The following is a 10,003-nucleotide window of genomic DNA, read 5'->3' on the forward strand; positions in this document are numbered from 1 at the left end:
CAAGTGTAAAATACATCACTATATTCGGTGTGCTGCACAATGGAACACCAGTATTTATTCATCTAAGTGAGTGTTGTTATATTTATGGATTTTTTAAAGATTTATTTATTTTAGAGAGAGAGAGAGCAAGAAGAGGAGTGGCAGAAGGAGAGAAAGAATCTCCAAGCCGAGTCTCCACTCAGGGCAGAGCCCAACATGGGCCTCAATCCCCGTATCCTGAGACCTTGACCTAGACCGAAATCAAGAGCTGGCTGCCCAACCAACCAAGCCACCCAGGTGTCCTGAGTGTTGTTATATTTAACATTAAAAATAAAAACTGCGAGGGGTGGCTCAGTGTCTCAGTCAGTTGGTCGTCTGACAGGATTTTGGCTCTCATCAAGATCTCAGGGTGATGAGATTGAGCCCTCCAACAGCTCTTCGATGAGCGTGGAGACTGCTAAGGATTCCTTCTATCCCTCTCTCTCTACCCCCGCACACACACCCTGCTCGTGCTCTTGTTCTCTCTAAAAATAAGTAAACAAATAAAAGAATAAATAAAAATAAACAAAAACTGCCAGTTATTTTTTCCACAAAAAGATGGGTTTATTCAGGAATAACAGTATCAAATTAGGGACATACAGGCTATGGCAAAATGATAGGCAAGTCTAGGAAACAAAGGAGGAGGCTTTTTTGAGGAGAGAAGGGGTAAGTTGAGAACTCTGTTACACACTAAAGTTCTTTGGAGTAAAATCGTAGTTTGAAGGATGGTCATTTTTCAGTGGTTGCCTGGGAGGGATAAGAAAAGCATATCTTCCTCTGGCTGGAATAGTATAGTCCATCTCCAGGGTCAAGTTTGTATAATGTCAAGACCTTCCCTTCCTGTTGGATCTGCCAATGACTATGAGTCATAGGGCTTGAGAGCTCCGCCTGCTGAAACCCCCTGACTCCATTTTAGTGAGAGTTCCAATTAATTTCACATTACCATTTGACCAACATCTCAAAATTTCCTTCACTGGCAGTTGCTGGCAACAAACCTTCTATCTTCACTTTGATGATTTCACTTTTTTTAGATTCCATGTGATTTTATACAGTATTTCTTTTTTCCATGTCTTATTTAATTCAACAAAATATCCTACAGATTGTATGGGCAAAGCACAAGCTGCCCCATGATGGACCACTTTGGCAGAAATATTATTTAAGTTAAAAAGCAATCAAAATTCAGCAGATTAAGGAAAAGTCTTTTCCACCCTCCTGACTAAAAATAATTTAGATAGAGAAGCTGCCCCAGGATGAGAGCTATCAACATACATAACTACCTTATGATAATATACTAGGTACGAAAAACACAAAGGAACCTAGTAAGACCTGTTTGAGCCAAATTCTCTGTCCTATTTTTTAAGATTTTATTTATTTATTCATGAGAGAGAGAGGCAGAGGGAGAAGCAGGCTCCCAAGGAGCAGGGAGCCCGATGCGGGACTCGATCCCAGGACCCTGGGATCACGACCCGAGCCGAAGGCAGACGCCCAACCATCTGAGCCACCCAAGTGCCCTTTCTTATTTTTTTGAGTAGCCAAGAGAATAATATTTTACTAAATATTTACTCATTTTTTCTTCTTGTGAATTATATCTCTTCCCTTGGAGTTCCCAGACTTCTCCCTTCTTCTTCCTTTTCTTCTGATTTTCTCCTCAAAGAGATATATACCTTACTTTGCCAGTCTTTGAAACTTTCACATCTGTGTGGAGTCTCCATACATATGGGTTTTTTGTTTTTTTTTTTTTTAAGATTTTATTTATTTATTTGACAGAGACACAGCGAGAGAGGGAACACAAGCAGGGGGAGTGGGAGAGGGAGAAGCAGGCTTCCCACTGAGCAGGAGCCCGATGCGGGGCTCGATCCCAGGACCCTGGGATCATGACCTGAGCCGAAGGCAGACGCTTAATGACTGAGCCACCCAGGTGCCCCTCCATACATATGGTTTGAATTTGATTTTCTCCTGTTTATCTCATGACAATTTGATTCTTAGTCAACAATGAGAACTTCCTTTTAAGTTCCAGTTTGTTTTTATATATTCCTCCAACCTATACTTAGCTCCTATTTTATACACTTAATGTTAAGGAAGAAAAAGAAGCAAAAAGGCACGGCCCAGCATCTACATTCTCAGGGAAAATAGGGGACATCTAGTACCAACCCCTCAAATATTATGAGGATTAACTCACCTACATGTTCCTGAGGTCCCACAGCACCAGGGATCCTATGTGTGTGCACAGAGTAAAAGCTCAATACATACTGCATTAATAATGTATCTATGTTATTTTCCAAAAATATAAACTTTCCAATCTGTAACTACTCCCAGCATGGTTGGCTACGTAAGTCTAACTCACTCACCTATGCTCTCTAACTTAAGGCTTGACTAATTGTAGGTTCTTGAGATCAACAGACCTCTGATGCTAGGGAAACCAGGAACCCAATGTTCCTAGAAGACCAAGCTTCATCATGCTAGAAAGTGGCATCCCTGATGCTAGTGAGGCTCCTTTGAGAGATCAAGGATGATGAAGCATTGTAGCACCGCTTCCCCAGCATGTCAAAGCTCACTACTTCTCGGAGCACCTGGGTGGCTCAGTCGCTTAAGCGACTGCCTTTGGCTCGGGTCATGATCCCAGGGTCCTGGGATCAAGCTCAGCAGGGAGTCTGCTTCTCCCTCTCCCTCTGCCTGCCGCTATGCTGACTTGTGCTCTCTCTGTCAAATAAATAAAATCTTAAAAAAAAAAAAAGGCAAAAAACTCACTACTTTTGTGTGCCTCCCCCTTAAACACTTGCTGCTTGGTCTGTGACTTTGTATATTGTCTTTGGACATGAATCTACCATGTTCCCCATTGGCCAGCCTCCTGAACAAAGCAAATTTTCCTTTCCAACTGTGAAAATTAGTCATGGGATACCTCACTAAAATGGAGTCAGAGGTCTTTGGCAGGAAGAGCCCTCTTGCCCTACCACTGGAAGTCAGTTTCAGACCCAACAGAAAGAGATGTACTTGATCTTACATGGACTTGATCTTGCTCCAAGATGCTCCTTTATTCCAGTGTAAGGAAGAGATGCCTTTCTTAGGTATAAAAAATACTTTCCCTCCTCATGGGCTTTTGTATATAAACGGACTGACTTAACAAGAAGTAATTTAGAACTTCAACGGCCATAACTGGATTCTTTGCTCTTTCCAAAGTTACTTTTATCAAAGATGAGGTGGAAAAACATGGTTCTGAAATTGACAAAACTGAATGGGATTCCTATTTTAATTGGTATTCTGAAGGTTCCAAACCCTATCAGGAACATCATATTGCCTCATACCAATATATAATTTTTCAACTGAAAAAGGTAAGAAAACAATTACAAACACAGAAAAGGGCTTCTGAAGCCTATTCTTCCCCTCCCCCACCTTCTTTGTCAACAGTCAGTAGGAAGCCATCCTGTGCTCAGGCCCCGTGTCCAAAACCATCTTCCTCTGGGCTCTCCCTTCATCTCCACTCTCATTCTATCCTTTTTTGCACCTTCCTTTTCATCTGAAGTTCCCTCTGCTACCTCCTCTCCTGAACCTATTAAAATCTGCCCCCTTAAAGTTAAAACTTCTGAAGATCTAAGTGGACACAGTTTACGTTCACTGGAATAAGGGTGAACTTTGAGTAGAGTTCCCCGAAGTGACTGAGGATCTCCATAGGTTTGCAGAAGAATTTAACATATTGATTCAAAGTTGCCAAGCTGGTTTTTCAGATTTATATCAATTGGTCCACATGCTTGCAGTGAGGGCCACGCCAAACATTTGATGAAATTAGCCCAATGGAAATATCATGAACAGGATCTAAAGAAAAAGATATGTAACTTTTGGCAAAATGCTAGAAAACTTGCTAGAAGACATCAACAATCAATTATAATGGCTTTTCTGAATCCAGTAGATCAGAACAAAATTCAGGTCTGTACACAGGAGGCAGATAAGTCCCTTCATAAGGATTAGCATCAACTCCAATTGTCTTTAAAGGTGGATTCTGTCAGGGTGCCTGGGTGGCTCAGGTGGCTGAGTGTCTGATTCTTGATTTCCCTCAGGTCATAATCTCAGGGTTGTGAGATTGAGCCCCGATTCAGTCTCCAGGCTCAGCACAGAGTCTGCTTGAGATTCTCTCTCTCCTCCCTCTGCCCATCCCACTGCTCCTGCTCTAAATAAATAAATAAATATCTTTAAAGGTGTATTCTGTCAAGAACCTGAATGGTCCCGGAAGCAGATAATCCCCTAGAGGCTGCAGAGAAAATCTCATGCCTCATGAAACCTTGATTTTGACTTTATAGGACCCTAAGCAGAAAACCTGGAAAACCCACTGAAATTCAAATATATAATCAGCAGAGTGTTCTTTTTTAGCTCCTAAATGTGTGGAGATTTGTCACAGTAGAGATAGAAAACATCTACACATAGACATAACATCAACTATTTTGTACGTTTATATTGTATAATTCTTATTTTACATTTAAATAAAGTAAAAATCCTCATTTAGTGCCCCAAGGCAGTAACACTTTGATCTTGTCATAACAGCTCATCAGTATGAGGTGTATCCTCTTTCTTGTGCAATTACAGAGTGTGTGTGAAGTTCCATTTGTTTTTGGGTTTTTTTTTTAAAAGATTTTATTTATTTATCTGACAGAGTGAGACACAGCGAGAGAGGGAACACAAGCAGGGGGAGTGGGAGAGGGAGAAGCAGGCTTCCCGCGGAGCAGGGAGCCCCATGTAGGGCTTGGTCCTGGAATCAGGACCTGAGCCCAAGGCAGACGCTTAACGACTGAGCCACCCAGGTGCCCTGTGAAGTTCCATTTGACATTGTGTAACACACATACAAATTAAAATATTTTGCACTTAATGTTTGCATAAATATTGTCATATCAATATTACTGCCAATAAAATTGCTTTCCTTGGCTCCCTACTCAGCAGGGAGTCTGCTTCTCCATCTCCCACTACTTGTGCTCGGTCAAATAAATAAATAAATAAAATCTTTAAAAAAAATTGCTTTCCTTAATCAATGCCATAGGAAGGTGGTGTCGTCTACTGCATTTCTAAAACATATCCCGCTGTAATTGTAAATGTAACACACTTGTTGAAACACTTCCTTCAGTGTTGACACGCAAATATATCTGTCTCCTGCTATCACACACATGAAATGTGGATCTTTGATTTGTACACATGTAACTTACTGGGTGGTTTTGGGAATTGAAATTGTTGCACCATCATGACTGTGCGTTCTTACAATGAGTGGACAACTGCTGAACTACCCTTGCAAATCGATTAAAACACACACACACACACACACACACAAACACATAATATCCCACCAACTGTGTTTCCACTATTAAAAAAATTAAACAGGGAAGCCATGGACTCAGGGGGCTTTAATGTCTCGGTAGCCTCTGAAAGTAACCACAACTTAATTCACAGTCACTGCACTGGAAAGGAAGGAAATGAACTTAAGAACAAACAATTACGTCAACTAGGCCTTCCAAAAATAAGGCAACTGCTTAGGGTATATCCAATCAAATACTGCCCTTCCACAAGCTCTCCATAAAAACTTCACTGCAACCTCCTACAGGTGGCGCAAGACTAACCATTTGAAAACACAAACCTACTGGTCAAATTTACTCTGGAAAATTTGAACGTAAATCGCTTCATCGCTAAAGATCACACGGTACCACCTTTCCTTTGGACCAGTTTCTCAAGTGGCCTAAACTCCTCACCCACATTGCAAGTGCGCAGAAGACAGTGCGACAGATGTGCCCGCCCCGCTCCGCTCACTTTTGCACATGCGCACAACACACCAATGCGATTCTGCCCTCACTTCCCCAGACTTCACCCTTGGTAATGGCTCCCCATAGCGCCTGCGCAGATAGAGTTGCCCAACAAGTGCTGCGCATGCGCAGAGAGGACTTGTGGTACGCCCAGCTCCTCTCTGGGCCCCAACCTGCAGTCCTGTGCTCTTCCCTTCACCAGCGGGGGGGGGGGGGGGGGTCTCCAGAGCACCACACCTGAATTTCATCTCAACCAAGCCCACACACCTGAGTTCACAGTTCAGGCAAGCTGGGACCAGAGTCTATGTTCAGCCCAGTCCTCCCTCTGACCAACACTGTTATTGCACCCAGAGTTTACCTGCCCTCTCCCGTTTCTGCCTTTCCTGTTGCCAAAACTTCACACATGTGCACACTAAAAACAGAGGTGAACCCCTCAAGGTCCTGAGTATGTCATCTGCCACAGTGCAGAGGATCCCAGAACAGATGGAGATCAGGGACTGGACATCCATGATCACCCTGTGCAGTATGAATGCATATGGCGCCGGTCAATCCCACCTCCAGTGGAACCACTGAAGCCCCCGGATTCCTGTTTCTTATTCTGGACCTAGCATTGTGTGCACAGAGCTCAGGTGCCCAGAAATTACATCGGGAATAGTCCCTCTGCCTAAATGGGGATTACGGAGACTTACAGGGAATTGTCTGTTCAGATTCTGTGGAAAATAACCTTAGACCACGAAATTGCCCTCCACGACTCCAATGTCAGTCCCTGTGCCTCCCTTCTCAGAACAACTCAGAGAACAGAGTTTCTGGCAACTCCACCCGGGTGGCCCAAACTAGCATTCACACTTTCCTGAGGTGCAGACTCAGATAAAGCAAGCAAGAGACTTAAAATTTGGGGAGGCAGTTTCACCTTTCTGGTTAAAACACCGCTTCCAAGATAACGCATAGCATCCCACTTTCCATTCCTGGGATGTCCACTGATAGTCCACACGTTAAAATTAATCAAATACATAAATGCAAATGATGGACCCCTCAAATTTATCTCAGAGCCTCTAATCCACCCTTCCTATCTCCCAGTCTGCTCTCTGTATTTGTGCTATAACACCCAAGATTATTTTTAAGATTAATGATAATGAAAAAGAGAAAGAACCTCTACAATCCCAGGGAGGCACACCCAGCATCCAAATCCTTCTCGAAAAAATGATCATATAGTACCCAATTCCCAGGGCTCTAGAACGATTAACATGCAGAATGCATGTAAGATTCCCAGCACAGTATCCTGGACACGGTGCATCCTCATATACCTGGAGTATGTAGTAGATGCTCAATAAACATTCCTTTCATGAATGAGCACATACTATTTATCCAAAACAACTTTGCTCAGACAACACAACCTTATCTAGTCCCTTCCTAACTTGTATGGGATGAGCAGAGAATGTCATCTTTCTTGTTAGTAGTCATCACTGAGAAGGGCAGTATTTGTGTTGAGAAAGGATAGTTTGGTATAAGGGACTCAGATGTGCTCTTCTGCTCTAACATAATGCTACTGGAAATGAAGTCTGGGGACAGCAACCTCATGAGTGTTAAAAATACACACTAATGGGCTTCATCCACACCTAGGGAGTCATGATACCAGAGTATGGGGCCCCTGATTCTGTTTTTAATGGGAACTTCAAACGGTTTGTATATTCGTGAAATTTTGACAAACAATGTTTGAAAAGTAGTTCTCAGCTATGGCTTCATGTTGGGATCTCCTGTGTAGTTTTTAGAACTACCATGTCCAGCATCCCAACCACAAAGATTCTGTCACTTAGTCCTTGATAGGGCCTAGCATCAGTTAGGTCTTAATGAAGGGGCCCAGCATATTCCACTGTGAGGCCAATGTAAACACTGAAGCTCCCAGGTACATTTCTAAAGACAGAGCACAGAGTCTGGTCAATGGGGAAACCTCCATAGGGAAGGCTACTCTGCATAAGATTTGATAGGGGAGGGTCAGTCCTCGCAATACCCCCGCATTCATGATGTTGTATGAGAATTTGTGCGTGTCTCCAGGAGACAAGTGCACCCAGGATTGGGAAAGGAGTAAATCACATTGGGGCCTCCACTTAGAAACTCCCTGTGTGTGCAGATTTTCCCATACCCCCGAAAGCAATGGAATAGTAATTGGGTCACATAGACCCTTAGTGGCCATGGGGAGGCTTTTGGATCTCACTGTGAATGCCATGGAAGACACTAGAACAGAAGGGAAGTCCTTAAAGGATGTAGGAGCATGTGAAGAGTGGGACAGGAGATGTCCCTCTGTGACCACCAGAGAATTAAACGTTGACTTCCAGAATCATTCCATTCAAGCAGAGCATCCCAAACCACATTTTAAGGTCAAGTTTTCTCCTCTGACCTTTGGCCCCGACCTGTGTCATCTGCTTCATTCATTCCCACCTACCTGGGTGTGTGGCTACTGTCTCCTTTCTCTTCATGTGCTGGGTTCTTTACTTTTCCAAAGAAGTTGACCAGATCCAGACTACAGACAGCAAGACCTATTGACAAGAAAAAGAAGCATGACTCTTGCCAGAGAATCTACAATTTCAAATCCAGCACTATGTTCGGTAGAGACGAGAGCACATTACAGAAGCATATAGAAAATTATTTCTCCAAACACTGTTTCCTGATGGCCTCTTTAGAACACTTAGGAAGGATTTTCCATGTTCAGCTCCTGAATTCCACTTCCAAGTACTGCTGAATCAGAAATAAGGAATAGATACTTGATTTTAAGATGTGGGCAACAGTGTTTTATGCCAGTTAGTTTGTAGAATTATCACTAAACTAGAGTGAAGTTTACAGATAACCTCACGGAATGGTAAGGCTGAAATCAAGACAAAACATCATGAATACTTCCTTCCTTACACCAACAAATGTTATTTCAAGGAAATAATCATTTGTGCTGAATTACACTACAGAATTTTAAGAAACTTGAATATACAGAAATTACAAAGTACTTGTTTCATTCTGCTGAAAATAAAAAAAAGGCAATAAAGGAGAGCATATCTGTGACACTATGCAGATTAAATGGAAACTCATGAAACCAAAGACCATTTAGTACCTTTATTTGCAAAGGCCAATATCTCCTGTAAAGAAAGGTGAGAGCCCGCATTTTCTGGGGGAATCTAGCAGAAAGACCCCGAACCAAGTGAACAAAGTTAACATCAGTTAACAAGACAAACGTATCAGTGGCCTGATGCACGGAGGACTCTTTACTATTGTGATAAAGTTTACAAAACAAACAAATCATATTATGATTCCAATCATGAAAATATAGCAGTTTTATGAGATTTCAAGCCAGAGACAGCTCCCATATCCTGTAATCTTTCACGTATTTCAAATAGTAATTCCTTCGTTGAAGCAATCTAGACAGCAAGGCTTTCTTTTTCAGAACACTGACTTATTCTGGGCCTGATAGCCACCTGGATTGTTTGTTCATGGTCGTTCAGTTTATATAGACTCAGGCTACACCCAGACAGAATCTAAATATTACATATTTCCTCCTTCATTGAGATTCCAAAACCCAACAAATCCCCAGTGAGGATCTTGGGTATCAACACATCCCCATGTTGATCTGTCACAAAGGGAATATTTTCAATACTTGCAGGTCATGAATTCATGGTAGGAATTCTTCATGCTGCATAGAAAGCCCAGGTGGAGAGAATGGAGAGACGGCCCCAGGGATGTAAGATGGGAATATCCTAAAGGGCTGACTTTGACTATCATTAAAAGGATAAATGGTTGGGCGCCTGGGTGGCTCAGTTGGTTAAGCCACTGCCTTCGGCTCAGGTCATGATCCTGGAGTCCCGGGATCGAGTCCCGCATCGGACTCCATGCCCAGCAGGGAGTCTACTTCTCCCTCTGACCCTCCCCCTTCTCATGCTCTCTCTCTCTCTCTCTCTCATTCTCTCTCAAATAAATAAATATTAAAAAAAAAAAGACCAATCAAGGCAAAAAGATAAAAAAAAAAAGGATAAATTGCAGTCCAAAACAAATTTGCTAGGAAGGACAAGAGGTAGAGAAGTAAATGTGCAAATTCTAAACACATGGCATTTGGGTAAGAAATGGGGACACTGCCCTGAGCTAAGTCAAGACGAAACTTACCTGAGAAGCAGCCATTTCTTCCTCTCCCTCTTGCTCTTGATTGTTTTCTCGGGTGATATTATGTAAAGAAA

General features: G+C 42.5%; 1 protein-coding gene across 10 annotated transcripts in view; it reads right to left on the reverse strand.

Annotated features, from left to right (window-relative positions):
* Positions 1-10,003, reverse strand: part of LOC123856088 (KRAB domain-containing protein 5-like) — a 212,269-nt gene that overhangs the window by 124,486 nt on the left and 77,780 nt on the right. For all 10 annotated transcript variants that reach the window (XM_064581750.1, XM_064581748.1, XM_064581745.1 and 7 more), the window contains exon 3: positions 8,233-8,326. The gene's annotated coding sequence lies outside the window, so the exon portion shown is untranslated. The remainder of the gene's footprint in view (positions 1-8,232; positions 8,327-10,003) is intronic.

The sequence above is a fragment of the Mirounga angustirostris genome, unplaced genomic scaffold, assembly GCF_029215605.1.
Source record: "Mirounga angustirostris isolate CCGP_5_RB_7025 unplaced genomic scaffold, mMirAng1.0.hap1 SCAF_16, whole genome shotgun sequence".
Classification (NCBI taxonomy): Eukaryota; Metazoa; Chordata; class Mammalia; order Carnivora; family Phocidae; genus Mirounga; species Mirounga angustirostris.